General features: G+C 34.4%; 1 protein-coding gene across 23 annotated transcripts in view; it reads right to left on the bottom strand.

Annotated features, from left to right (window-relative positions):
• ADGRL3 (adhesion G protein-coupled receptor L3) overlaps positions 1-15442 on the bottom strand; it is an 824470-nt gene that overhangs the window by 518084 nt on the left and 290944 nt on the right. The gene's annotated exons all lie outside the window — the stretch shown is intronic.

The following is a 15442-nucleotide window of genomic DNA, read 5'->3' as shown; positions in this document are numbered from 1 at the left end:
TTATTTCCCTGCTTCCAAACTGACTGAAAGAAATAATTCAGTCTCACTGGAAAACTTAATATCAATATGTTATATCAATTTGTTCCATAATAAATCAGCAATTGATTTGTATAATTTGTTAATATGTATAGAGTTGGGGTTTATTTTATATAAAAATTTTCCACAAACCTATTTTTTTACTAACATTAGAATAATAAAGCAAAAAATTCATTCATTACCATTACCATAAGATTCATTGATCACCATATACTACAAGTTAACAAATAAAAGTTACATGTATGAGTCTTACTTTCATTCTAGTCCCTGATATTCAATTCAGAAATCATTCTAAATATTAACTATATTATTTTCCAAAGCATCTTTGTACATTAATCCATGAAGATCTTAGATTTATGTTAAGTACTTATGCTTAAATATAGCTAATTCATTCAAAGGAGGTTTACTGAATATCCACTGAAATACAAAGCACTGGGCTAGGAACACAGGATAGGAGACTGAACAAAACATAGAAATGATTCTTCAGGATCTTACAATTTAAGATGTGGAATCTTGCTTAAAAGTTTTAAATATGTATGGAAGACATTAAAAACTTTAAGCATTAAGGAAGTTATTTTACTGAACCAAACTGATAGAGCTGCCTTCTCTTAAAGACTGCACAGATTTATCTTAAGAAGTAAAAATACCGAAAGAGCGTGACCCAAATTTTGAAGATGTTTTTCACAGTCAGCACCTTTAAAACGGATCAATCAGTACAAATTGGGTCGTTCTCCTTCTCTCTCTCTCTTCTAGAAAGCCCTATAGAAATCTCCATATAATGAAATTTATTTCTATCAGGAAAGGAGTTCGCATTTCAAACCCAATATTTAAAACAATTTCATATTTTGGGTTTATAAATTTAAAAGTTTTCCAGAAAGGGTTATACAAAATAGAGATAGTTTACTGAAGCCTGTATTGATAAATCTCATTCCGATGAAATAAATTCCAAACATTTCTGAAATATTTGCCTTAGTTATAAGGCAAAACTACACAGATTTATGTGAATTTCTGGCATTGTTACTTATAGCATGGCACTTAAGAGCACAGATTCTGGAGCAAGACCACCCAATTTCAATTATTAGCTCTACCAGTACTGTGACCTTGCTTGAGCAAGTCATTTAAACCCTCAGTGCCTCACTTCCCTAGTTGATTCATATGCCTATATGAACATTTAATGAGCTAAAATTTGGAATCTTTAATTATATATGTAAAATATGTACTGCCCAGCACAGTGTCTAGCACATAAGTGTATGTCTTCAGATTATACATCTCATTAGTTTTCAACATTATCCTATTCATCCTTTTAACATGTATGTATTAAGAAGCAAGACCATTCAATAATTTGGCTCAAAAATGTTTTGACTCACTATGGTATAGACAGGCTCCAAGAACACTAAATCTGAACACAATAGATTAAAAAAAAAAGTTTCATCTCACAGACACATTGTAAGAAAATGAAGCTCACAGGAGACAGTCTAATAATATTTTACTTTGACAAATAGGAATGATGAGAAAAGAAGTGGTTGAGAGAAAAGAGAAGGTATGTGGAAAGGAAGCATGTGAAATATTTCCGTTCCTTTTCCTATTCACACTCTGACAAAGAAATCATTCAGAACTTATTCTTTTTTTTTTCTTAATTTTTTTTTTAACGTTTATTTATTTTTGAGACAGAGAGAGACAGAGCATGAACAGGGGAGGAGCAGAGAGAGAGGGAGACACAGAATCTGAAACAGGCTCCAGGCTCTGAGCTGTCAGCACAGAGCCCGACGCGGGGCTCGAACTCACGGACCGTGAGATCATGACCTGAGCCGAAGTCGGACGCTTAACCGACCAAGCCACCCAGGCGCCCCCAGAACTTATTCTTAATTGCTATGTGTGTAACGCTTTCAAAGAATAACTTTTGAAAAAAATTGCTAATTTAAAACATTATTTAATATACATGTGATAATTAATGGGCACTCAAAAATGGATACTAAAACTGACTGATATACCACCAAGTAAACACTACTTCCTTATTCTCAACATTTAGTTACTATGTCTTTTCTTTTCTTTCCTCTAAGTCCATTCAATATACCAGTGTCAAAAATTGGCATTAGATGCATGTATGCACAAAGACACACACAAACACATAAACATACACAGAACTACTTTGCCACTGGAAATAACCGTGGGTAGCCACTAGGCGAATTATTTATTCATTACTTGAAAAATATATACTAAATACTAACTCTGGCAGATACTGAGAATGCAGAAGAAGGAGAACAATTTTTCTCACAACTCACACTCATAGGAAAAACAGAACACAGGAAAGGAAGTTACAAGATAAAGAAGAGACTAAATTATATTCTCTTATTTATTTTATTATTTTAATTATTAATTATTTATTTTATTAATTAATTATTTTAGTGCCTATCATATATCAAGAAGTATTCTGGATATTATAAAATTATCTGCTTTAATTCTCCATACAAACCTGTAAAGCAGATAATATGATTTCATGTTTACTGAGGAAGAAAATCAAAAATGTTATGCAACAAGAATTCCAAACCAAATGTCTGATTCCAACACCAGTGTTCTTTGCTCTCTCTATAGTAGAAATAAACAAGAAAATGTAAGAGGATAATTAGGGGTATTAATTGTGCAAAGGAAGGGGCCAATGTAGCAAGTTTCCCAAAAAGATTTAGGCCTTTCTTAAATATGTTCTTTTTTAAATTTGTTTAAATGTTTATTTATTTTTGAGAGAGAGGGAATAGGTGGAGGAGGGGCAGATAGAGAGGGAGACAGAATTTGAAGCAGGTTCCAGGCTCTGAGCTGTTAGCACAGAGCCTGACACGGGCCTCGAACTCACGAACCACAAGATCATGACCTAACCTGAAGCCAGATGCTTAACCGACTGAGCCACCCAGGTGCCCCTTAAATATGTCATTTGATTGTGAAGAGTGGAGAACCTGGAACAGCATGGATACATTAGGTAGACATAGCAGGGCAAAGAGAAAAGTGAAGACATGTTTAAAAAGGAAACCAGACTAATTGTAACATGGTATCCTTTGGAGGAACAGGGAAAATTATTTCCATAGTGAAATATGAGTATTACTATTGTGAATTCTTGTTTTAGTGGAAATTAGAATATTTTATTTCACGTTATATATTTCCACAATGATAAAACAGTGGGAGAAAGTTACTTTATAGAAAAGATAAGAAAATACATATTATTTATAATAATGATTTGTTTTAAGATATCATAGCAGGACACGAAACCACATCTACTCAGATATTTTTCATTGTGTTTGAGCACAGGAATTTGTTTTCATGATTATCGGGTAAACAGAGGTGAGGAAAGAAATTGAGAATAGAAGCTATTATTTAAAGAGGGTAACATGTCCTCACGATCCAGTAACACCACCCACCTATCATTCACCGACAGCCCCAAAATAATGTGCTAATATGGGGGCATATATAATAAAATTGCAATAATTAAACCATATAATTTTTAAAATTTTTTTTAATGATTATTTATTTTTGAGACAGAGAGAAACAGAGCATGAATGCAGGAGGGTCAGAGAAAGGGGGAGACACAGAATCTGAAGCAGGCTCCAGGCTCTGAGCTGTCAGCACAGAGCCTGACGAGGGGCTCTAACTCACAGACAGTGAGATCATGACCTGAGCCGAAGTCAGAGGCTCAACCGACTGAGCCACCCAGGCGCCCCAAACCATATAAATTTTAAGATACTTTGAAAGACAAGATTGCTCATAACCTATAGAAAGACAAACCATTACTGCTTGCCTACTAACAGTGAAAAAAAAAATAGGAAACTTTCAGGGATATTTTGTTTTCTAATTTATGCTATTAACTACCAAAACAATCAGTTTCATACAAAAGGGATTTCCACTTAAGACATCTCTGAAACAAAGCTCTTCAAACACACACAGAGAAGAAAAACCAAGAAAAGGCACCAAAGACTCATTAAGTCACATATAACAAGAAAATTACACATAAAAAAGACTCGCTATTGATATAAAGCATTTAACCAGTCAATTTCAAAACACAGTTCCACCTACAATAAATTTCTTTTGCCTTCTCTAGGTACCACACACTGTGCTAACACTGTGGGTCAAGGGGGAAGAGTGTGGCTCCAAGTCTAAGATGTAGTAGCCCTTTTACAACCACTGACAGTAAAATATAAATGCTAAAAGGTATATTTACCAATAATTATAGCGCTGTGCAAAACGTGATGTGTTACGTGAGATGTTCTAGGAACACAAAGTGAAAAGCTGTCAGATGTTCTTTTGTAAATGCAAGGGATTTAAAAATTATACTTGACACAAAATTAAGGTTGCCAGAGGGAGGGAGTGGTAATAGGCAGAATGGGCAAAAGGCAGTGAGAGATATAGGCCTCCAGTAACGGAATGAATAAGTCACAGGGATAGAAGGTACAGCATAGGGAATATCGTCAATAGTATCAGCATAGTGTTGTATGGTGACACATGGTAGATATACTTGGATGAGCAGAGCCTCACATATAGACTTATTCAACCAATATGCTTTGCACCCGAAACTAATGTAACATTGTGTCTCAACTATACTTCAATTAAAAAAAAAAAATATGGGGCGCCTGGGTGGCGCAGTCGGTTAAGCGTCCGACTTCAACCAGGTCACGATCTCGCGGTCCGTGAGTTCGAGCCCCGCGTCAGGCTCTGGGCTGATGGCTCGGAGCCTGGAGCCTGTTTCCGATTCTGTGTCTCCCTCTCTCTCTGCCCCTCCCCCGTTCATGCTCTGTCTCTCTCTGTCCCAAAAATAAATAAAAAAAAAAAAAAAAAACGTTGAAAAAAAAAAAAATAAAAAAAAAAATATGCCGACCTAATATTCTGGTGTTAAGGCAAGATTGAATACCTCTCTGAATCTCAGTTACTGCAAGTATAAAAGAGAGAACAATATTCACCTTGCAAATTGGTTGTGAGGTTTACAGATAACACAAAATATAGCGTGACAGAGATTATCACTGATCATGCATGTCTGTTAGTGTGTGTCTGTCATTCACCAACTTCCTTTGCTTCCTTTATTCCTTCAAAATTGAGGGATAAAGGAAACACCTGATCTCCACCCCTCTCACTTCCAAGTTCGATGACTAATAGCACAGGTATCTGGGTATGTACACTCTCCTTGAGAATTCTATAGCTGAACAATGCACACTAAAGTAATGTGAGGTTTCATAAAGGAGAATTTTCAGTGTTTCTCTCATTTAAAATATACTATTTATGACACTAATTCCCAATAATAAACCAACACACTAATGTTTTAAAAATTATTCATAAAAGGTGGCATTTCTAATTTTTATCAAAGATTACCAATTATGGCAAACAGTTTTGCCTGCTACCCTATACAAATCATTAATCATTAATATTTAAGATTATAATTATGAAACTGTGTTATTTGACTGATGTTCCATTAAAAGTTAAAAAAAAAATCACAAAATGGAAAGATATTCTACAAATGTGTTATGTAACCAAAGCCTTCTGTCATAAACTACACAGATCATCCCTTATTTGTTAGATTTAGACTAACCTGCCCTCATATCCAATACACTCACACTCTGAAAGTATTTGAACTTTTCTTGTTATTGCTGAAACAAAAGTTCTTTTAAATTTAAAACATTGATTTTACTTTGGGCAAATTCTCACCTTAAATTGTTGTGTCATAATTTGTTTTCCCTGTTTAAGTTTTTGATATGACCTTCTTAAATCATATTTGGAAGCTTTAATTTTTGTTGTATATTCGTTTCCTTTCTACACTCCAAATACTATTTATCTTGGAATTATTACCTTCCTTTGAGCTACTCTTTTTTTTTTTTTTTTTTTTTTAAGAGAGAGAGAGAAAGTATGTGTGTGAGTGGGGAGAGGGGCAGAGGGAGAGAGAGGATCTTAAGTAGTCTTCTCTCTCAGTGCGGAATTGGACACAGGGCTCGATTCCATGACCCTGGAATCATGACCTGAGCCACAAGCAAGAATCTGACACTCAACCAACTGAGCCACCCTGGCACCCCAACATTTTAGCTACTCTTAATCACATTTCTGTAAGATAATTTACTCTCTCAATCTTTTTCCAAGGAAAATTGCATTTTATTATTAAACTCATAATAATAATCTAGTGAAGATACTATATCCTTTTTGTATTATTTGTACATTTTCCCAAGTAATAAATGTTCATTTATCACAAGTTTTGCTAACTATGAACTTTATTTCATATGAACTTTATAAATTTCAATTAATCCATATTTTACTTTGCCTATTTGCTTCTTTTTGCCATGTAAATCTTTTTCAGAGGTCAATCTTTTTACATGTTTAGTGCACGCCAGATGTATAAAGTGCCACGTAGCTCTATTTTAATAATTAATTGGTTTATAGTCCTATAGCCCCATTGCTAATTATAATATAGGAGTGTCCTATATAACATGGTTTGTTTTTCCTTATTTCATATAGGGAAATCATAGCTATTAACTCAAAGGAAAACAAAAAACCCTTACTTTTTTTTGAGATTTTTTTTTTGTATTTATTTATTTATTTTTGAGAAAGAGACAGAATGAACAGAGAAGGGGCAAAGAGACAGAGAGGGACAGAGGATCCAAAGCAGGCTCTGTGCTGACAGCAGAGAGCCTGATGTGACCCTCGAACTTACAAATCATGAGATCATGACCTGAGCTGAAGTCAGAAGCTTAAGTGACTGAGCCACCCAGGCACCAAAAAACCCTTACTTTAGAAGTGTTTGCAAATATCACTTGGGTATTATCTATAATTCTTCCAGGGTTAGTACCTGGATTCGGAAATTTGAATGATTTGAAATTACATTCATTAACAAATCAAATATTTACCACAATCCTTCTCCATAAATTATCTTTTTTGTTATACACAATTGGCATATGGTAACCTATGAAAAATAATATAAATATAAATGTGATTAACCTAGCTATTCTATCATTTATCACTACCTTAACAAGTAAATATCCATTACAGAGCATCTATGTAATCTGATTTATGTGCACATAGCTCACTACATTTATAAATAAGATCTACCAATTGTAGCCCAAAAAAGACAAGTGTTTTTGAGAAATATTAATTTAATAAGACTGGAAAATATATTTCACCTAAATTGTTTAGTGTGGCACAGATGCTTATATGAGAGGCTTTATTCAAATCTAAGATTGCAAGATTTCTATGATTTACCAGTGCTGCATAATCATAAGTACATATACAGCAATGTTTCATAGTCCATGTCCTATGAAATGACAGACGACCTTTTCTCCCAAGAGTGTCTTTCCAAAAGTAGTTTTACATGGACGACTCCTTCTGAAGTGAATGGATATTCTATGAAATAGTTAACTCTTAAGGTAAAGAAGCAGGTTAGCAAGACAAGCTATTAGATTATAAGATAGCTTCCTCCCACCACAATCCTATAAAATATTAAAATGTTTGGTGTGATCATCACTAGGTAGAAGTAAAAAGAATTTTAAAGGAGTTTAGACTGAGTAAATATGTATTTTTTTAAATTTATTTATTTGAGAGAGAGAGAGAGAAAGAGAGCGTGCGAGCACACAAGCAGGGGAGGGGCAGAGAGAGAGAGAGAATCCCAAGCACGCTCCATATTGTCAACACAGAGCCCAATGCAGGGCTCAAACTGAAGAACTGTGAGATCATGATCTGAGCAGAAATCAAGAGTCCTACGCTTAACTGACTGAGCCACAAAGGCGCCCCTTAATGATCTTATTATTTTAATGTCAGCTATAATTGGCAGTTTATGAAATCTATACATATTGTGTTTCTTTTAAAGTTTTCTTGGTGTTTGCTAAAAGAATTATATCTATTATTTCTTAACTGAGAGAGTGCAGGTGACTATACTATTACTTTGGTCCTCGTATTTGTTTTTAAAAATTATTTAAAAGTATTTAAAAAATATTTCTGTTTTAAAAATTAAACACTTTAACATTTTGACTCTGAAAACAAAAGCATTGCAATAAGTTTAAGAATCTTTTCTTTATTGATGGAGAAAAAAACCAACAACGTTGTATTAAGTAACTATTAACAAGTATTTAACTAGGGAGATGGGGGAATGGGTTAAAACGGTGATGGAATTAAGGAATGCATTCGTGATGAGCACTGGGTGATTTATGGAAGTGTTAAATTATCTATATTGTATACCTGAAACTAATAGAACGCTGTGAACTCATTGGAATTAAAATAAAAACTTAACAATTAAAAAAAAAAGTTTCCATAGATTAAAACAAACAAACAAAAACACACACACAAGAAGAAAATGGTGATGGTCATGCAGACGAATCATACACATTCTACTGATACTTGGTTAGTCCTACTAAGTTTCATAGATGACCCTGTGCTTTAGCCATACAAGGGCACTTGCAGACTCTTGAATGTGCTGTTTTCTCATCTCCAAGCCTCCATCCTCTTTTTTATAACTTCACTCATCCTTCAAAATGCAATTAAACAACTTTTCTGGCAGAACTTCCCTGTCTTCTTCCTTTATATTCTCACTGTCTAGCATTGGGCCAAGTACTAGGTACCCAATAAATTTTGAAACAATGATAAATGATACAGGGATCAATATTGGTACTGAGAAGATGTTCTTCCTTTCACTGAAGAAGGCATTGGAAGGAGACAAAGGTTTCAGAGATGAGGAAGAAGAATGGAGACGTGAAGAATATAAAATTCTTATGTATGAATTCATTTTTGGAATCACATAAAATTGAGCCTCTGATAAAAACAAATGAAACAAGGTAAATATTCAACTACATACCTTAATTGCATCTGAGTGACCAAATTATTTGCATCAAAATTTATAAAAAAGTATTTAACTACCATGCCTACTTAGTAGCAATAGGGAGCTGAACATTTTAGTAATAAATACTCTCTTAACTAGTACTTGATCCCTTTGGAGATTCAGAGGAGAGATAATACAACCATCTTGTTTAATATTTTCTTTCTTTCTTTCTTTCTTTCTTTCTTTCTTTCTTATTTTTTTAATATAGGAAATTTATTGTCAAATTGGTTTCCATACAACACCCAGTGCTCATCCCAAAATTGTTTAATATTTTCAAGAAATATTGAATTCAATCTACCTACACATGTGTTCCTTTAGTAATATGTACCAAGAGATCTTCAGTGAATACAAAGAATGTAAACTTTTTTTTGGTCATAGGAGATATGTCTCATATACATATATATATATATATATATATATATATATATATATATATATACACACACATATACACACACACACGAGTTTAAGCCCTGCACATATATACATATATATATACATAATATACATATATATACATAATATACATATATATATATATATATATATATATATACACACACATATATGTATATATGCATTATAGAAAGGAGAGGAAGAAAAGGAAGAGCAGGAAGAGAACACTGCAGGAGGGCTACAGGAAGAGATAACAAAGGAAATACAAATAATGAAATACAAATTCAAATATAATAAAGACAAGAGTTTTAAAAAATAGAGGAAATAATCCAGCTTGGAAGATCTGGAAGACCTTCTAGAAGAAAATGGTAATTGTGCTAGAATATGAGGAAATGAGTGAGATTTCACTAAACAGTGACTGAAGGACGAACGTTGTGGGTTAAGGGTTGCTGTGAAAAAGGTAAAGGTGATAGAAGATAGCATATTACAGAACGGCCAGGTGTCTGTCTGTCAGGTCTACTGAGTAAGGAGGAGCTGCAGAAAATAAATACACAACCTGTTGGAGGAGCAGAAGAAAAGATTTGAAAGCTTCACAAAGGAATTTGAATCCAATTTGGTCAGTTTTCACCTGTGTATTTTTGTAATATTTAAATATCATTTTGCAATGCATTGAAAGGCAAACATGACATAAATACATAAAAATCACTGCAAGTACCATCTTTGGAGAATGAGAGTAAATATTTATTGTGAATATTTTCCAAAAATTTTTAGAATCCTCTATATTGCTCCTGAACGCTTGAACATTTTGTTCTGAGTTTAAATTTGTGTAAATGATCTCTGGTTTGAAATAAAGAGCTTGAGTTAATAGAGGTATTAACCTAAATAGAGATATCATACGAATCATTAAATTAATGAACTAACTAGTATTTATACAGTACCCAACATGACACCATACCAAGATAATGCCATCTTTGCATTTTCATAATACGATGCTTTGTCAGGGTTCCAAACTTCCCTAACACTTCTTAGTGGCTATTACACTATTTGAGATCAAATATTGATTCCAGAGAATCACAACACTTTTAGATACAATGGTACTGCTATCCATTTGGCAATGCATTACCTCCAAATGACAAACTCTAACTGTACTATTTAGCTTTATAGATGTATATTTTATAACACATTCAGATCCAACACAACCTGGAAGAAATTCAAACATATTACGTATGTGTATGCCTTGGCCTAGATGTGGATATAGCTATATTTTTCTTAATCCTTCCTTTTTTTTAATGTTTATTTATTTTTGAGAGAGAGAGACAGCATGAGCAGGGGATGGGAAGAGAGAGGGAGACAGGGGATCCGAGCCTAACTGAGCCATTCAGGTACCCCTCTTAATCCTTTATTTCTGCATTTAAAAAAAATACTAAGCTCCTGTCTTCAAGTATTAGATATTGCATAAGACAGAACCATCAGAAGCAGCAAGAATGAAAGGTATAACATGAACTTTGGAATGAGAAAAAGTGTTAAATCTTCTCCAAGTTGTAAGCTGTATGACCATAGGCAGATTACCTCAATTTTCTATACCCTAATGTTCACATCTGAAATTAATACATATTCCACCAGGTGGTTATAAGGTTTAAGTAAATATAAATAGTACCTATAAAGATTCCTGGCAAGAGTAGGCATTTAATACATAGAAAAATCTTTCTTCTCATTTAACGTAAGTTTTATGCTCAAAAGTAGGGTTAAAAATGGTAAATGAAATGACATCTGGTGGTAAGTAGTACAGAAGAACATTTGATAGGAGTTTGTGAATGGTTAAGTGGGAGAATGGATAGAATCAGAAGATACACTGAAACACTATGCTTTTAGAAGGTTAAATTGGTAGTGGTCTATAGAAGAAAATAGAGAGGAAAGAAAAACTACCTTACCATGTCAATGACAACATTTTTCAGAGTTAGTATGGTAGGAGTCCACAGTGACCTAGAAGCCTAGAACTGTGACTTAAAATAAAGATTATTTGAAGAAAGTCAAGACAACACATTTGCAAGTTGTATAAATATCAGTTACATGTTTTTCAGGGTGGGAAGAAAAAGAAATCAGGATGGGAAACTGAGGGAAAAAATGAAGGATGGGCACAGAAGATACAGAAAAAAAAAAAGTTAAATCAAATTAGAAGTAGGAAGAGTAGTTTAGGAATACAACTGCATTTTTCTAGAATTTTCACTCAAGTCTGCGTTCTTCCTTCATTTCTTCCCTATCCCTCCCTCCATAAGTTTCAGAGAGGTCTGAGCAAAGAAAGACCTCTTTGTATTCAGTTAGTGTTTTTTAAAGGTCACTTACAACACTTTTCAAGCAAGGAAATGCTAAATCTCAACAAACTGTCTGAAAAACTAGCAAATGACTTTTTTCATTGCTTAAGTACAACACCTATCTGCTTATGATTATATTTCAAATACAGTTTGATGCTACGTTAGAAAACAAGTAATCCAGGAAGCTCATTTTAATAGGAAAGTTCTCTAGAGTAAAAGTCCCATGTAATTGTCTTTCAGATAATGTTATAATCTAATAAGTGTCTATTAATGTTTAGGAACAAATTTGGATTTAATGAACATGGCTATTTTTGGCTTTAGGGCAGCATATCATTTAACCATGAAACAGATTGATGTTTTACACAGGATCATTTTCTTGCAAAGTGTCCTTGAGTTAACCTCTTCCCCAAGATCCTACAAAGCATTTGACTGAAGTCTGTTTCCAACAGGCTTTGAATAAGAGAATATTTGCTTCTACTGATACATGCAATAGGAAATAAAATAAGTTTGAAATTAAGGTAAGTAGAAATAATTATGTTAATGCAATTAGTTTGGAAAACAATTCAACTGCTTTAAATGAGAAGAAATTAGGAAATGGATCTCATATTCTTTCCATACATCTGATTTGTCAATAGATCCTTTACTTCACTCTTTAAGAATAAAAATACAGTTGATCTTTACACAATGCAGGGGTTGAGGGAACCAACTCCGTGCAGTTAAAAACCCGGGTATAACTTTTGACTCCCCCAAAACTTAACTAATAAATAGTTACCAATAACATAGTTGATTAGCACACATTTTTGTATGCTATATGTATTATATACTGTATTTTAGAATAAAGCTAGAAAAAAGAAAATATTAAGAAAATCATAAGGGGGGCACTTGTGTGGCTCAGTCTGTTGAGCATCCAACTCTTGATTTCGGCTCAGGTCACAATCCCAGGGTCCTGGGATTGAACTCGCGTTGGCCTCCAGGCTGAGCACGGAGCCTGCTTAAGATTCCCTCTCTTTCTCATTCTCTCTCTCTCTCCCTCCCACTCCCTCCCCCCCTCCCCGTCCCTCTCCCCCAACTCATGCTCTCTAATAAAAAAAAAATTAGGGGTACCTGGGTGGTTCAGTTGGTTAAGTGTCCGACTCTGTTTCAGCTCAGGTCATGATTTCATGGTTTTTGATTCTGAATCCCAGATCTGGCTCTGTGTTGCCAGTGCAGAGCCTGCTTGGGATTCTCTCTCTCCCTCTCTCTGCCCCTCCCCTGCTCTCTCTCTCTCAAAAATAAATAAACTTAAAAAAAAAAGGAAAACATTTTTTTTAATTAAAAAAAGAAAATCCTAAGGAGAGAAAATACATTTATAGTATTGTACTGTATTTATTGGGGGAAAAAATCCATGTATAAATGGACCCATGCAGTTCAAACCCATGTTTCTCAAGAGTCATCTATGCTCATAAAATCTCAACTTTTTATTATCAATGTTAGTCTGAATCAATAAGTCTAATTTCATTTCTAATAGGAGCCTGTGAATCTATTTCAAAATCTAAAGTGCAGTAGGCAAGATAATCTTCTTTGTAACAACAGTAAACAGCTATTGAGCCCTTACATACCCAGACACTGTCCTAAGAGCTCTTCACATATTAATATATCAATCATTTAATTGATTTTAAATATAAGCATTATGGTTATTCCTATAGAAACTCTAAAGAAAGGGACTGATTTTTTTTTTTTTATTTTTTAAATGTTTTATTTGTTTTTGAGACAGGGAGGGAGAGAGAGAGATGGGGGGGGTCAGAGAGAATGAGCAGGGGAAGGGCAGAGAGGGAAACATAGAATCTGAGGCAGACTCCAGGCTCTGAGCTGTCAGCACAGAGCCTGATGTGGGGCTCAGACATGGAGCTCGAACTCACAAACTGTGAGATCATGACAAGAGCTCAAGTCGGAAGCTTAACTGACTGAGCCACCCAGGCACCCCCAGAAAGGGACTATTGTTATTCCTACTTGACAAAAGAGGAAACGAGGAAACGGAGGGGCTAAGAGTGTAAAGAGCTTGCTGAGGTCATATAGCTAAAAATAAACAAGCCCAGATTTACACCTGAACAGTCTAGACCCATAGTGTGTGCTTCCAATCACTTGATTCTACCGTCTCATACTTCTATTGACCACTGATTCCAAAGCAGTACTAGTACAAACTGAATGTTTGTGTCACCACCCCCCCGTCCAAAGTTCATATGGTGAATACTAATGCCCAATATGATGGTAGTTGTAGGAGGGGCCTTTGGTGAATAATTAGGTCACAAGAGCAGAGCCCTCATGGATGGGATTAGTGCCTTTATAAAACAAAGTCCAGAAAAGTTTCTGGCCCGTTCCACCATGTGAAGTTACAGAAAGAACATAGCTGTCTACCACCAGGGAACTGAACTCTCACCAGAACCCAACCATACTGGCACCCTGATCTTGAACTTCCAGTCTCCAGAACCGTGAAAAATAAATTTCTGTTGTTTATTAGACACCCAGTCTATGGTATTTTTGTTATAGATTCCTGTGCTAAGGCAGCACTTTACGTAAACGTAAGGTGCTTTTAGCTAGGTTTGGTTAGCATTTAATTTAGGAGTTGTAGGAAATAAGATGAAGATTTAGGATATAGGCATACACTGACATATTCAAACAAGCTTCAGATTGAGAGAATCATGCAATCAACAAAAAGCCTTCATTAACTTCACTTTTAAATAACTCCTACCTAGCATGCTGTATGTCTGGTACATTTGAATAGACAGCAATGGCCCATTTTATTCACGCTTGGTTTGGGTATGGGGTAAGACCACAGACTTCATTAGGAGAGCAAGCCAGGAATGATGATTTTGGAGGCCCTTAGGTGCCAAGAAAGCGCTTCTTAAATTATACAAAAAGATGAAAATAATCAGAAAAATAAAATAAAAAGATATCTCCCAAATAAAATGTTGGATACTTCAAAACCTATCAATCTCATTCCAATCAGCATGACTATTTAATTACTGAAGTATTTTTTTCTAAAAAGGGAACCGAGATTACTCTGATTCTTACCGAAAAAAGCAGATAGATCTTCAAAGTAGAATTGTTGTGACTTTATCATAATTATTCTAATGTCAAGATTCAAATTGACAAGTGATCAGTCAAACTAATCTCAAATGTTTCTAACATTTGTTGGATTTTTATTATCTACAGAGGCTTTATGATTGGGCTAGATTAGTACTGTCTTCTGTTGTTTTCTTGTTGGCAATTTTATAACTAAAATTACCTGAGTACTTCAAGATTGAAAACCATGATAATATAATACATCTAGTGTAAGTTTGTGTTATAATTAAAGTTCCAGAGTTTGATTTAAAACTGCCATAGTCACATTTTTCCTGTAAAAATTAAAAAAAAATATATCTTCAATGCAAATAGCACTACAGTTGAGATTTGTTAACAAGCTATTTCCATAGCTGGGAACAATGAATTTTAAACGTCAAATTCGGTGACCAGAATCGTATCAAGCCACATTAATGGCTTCAGGGCTGAGCTAGAAAACATCTTATTCTTAACACTATTTCTCCGAATACAATTCTAGCCACAAAGAAACGGACTTAAAGTCTAGAATAGCGAAGTTATAAGAAATGAAGTAGTAATGTCAAAATCATTCTATTCCAATTCCTTCAGGCAGATAAGGAAAAATACACATCTACTCACACTTTCTTTGAAGACTTTCCAAAACTGAGAGGAATGCAGGGGGAAGTTAAATTTCATTATGAGCTAGTGGACTATATCACAGTTTCACTGTGGCTTAGTTATCATGACTGGTCAGTTCCATTCATCTCTTTCATACAAATATTTTGACTTTAAACATGATATTTCACATTGTAAA

This window comes from Panthera onca, chromosome B1 (genome assembly GCF_046562875.1).
Source record: "Panthera onca isolate mPanOnc1 chromosome B1, mPanOnc1 haplotype 2, whole genome shotgun sequence".
Taxonomy (NCBI): Eukaryota; Metazoa; Chordata; class Mammalia; order Carnivora; family Felidae; genus Panthera; species Panthera onca.
The sequence above is the reverse complement of the archived record's forward strand: the minus strand, read 5'-3'. Positions and strand labels throughout refer to the sequence as shown.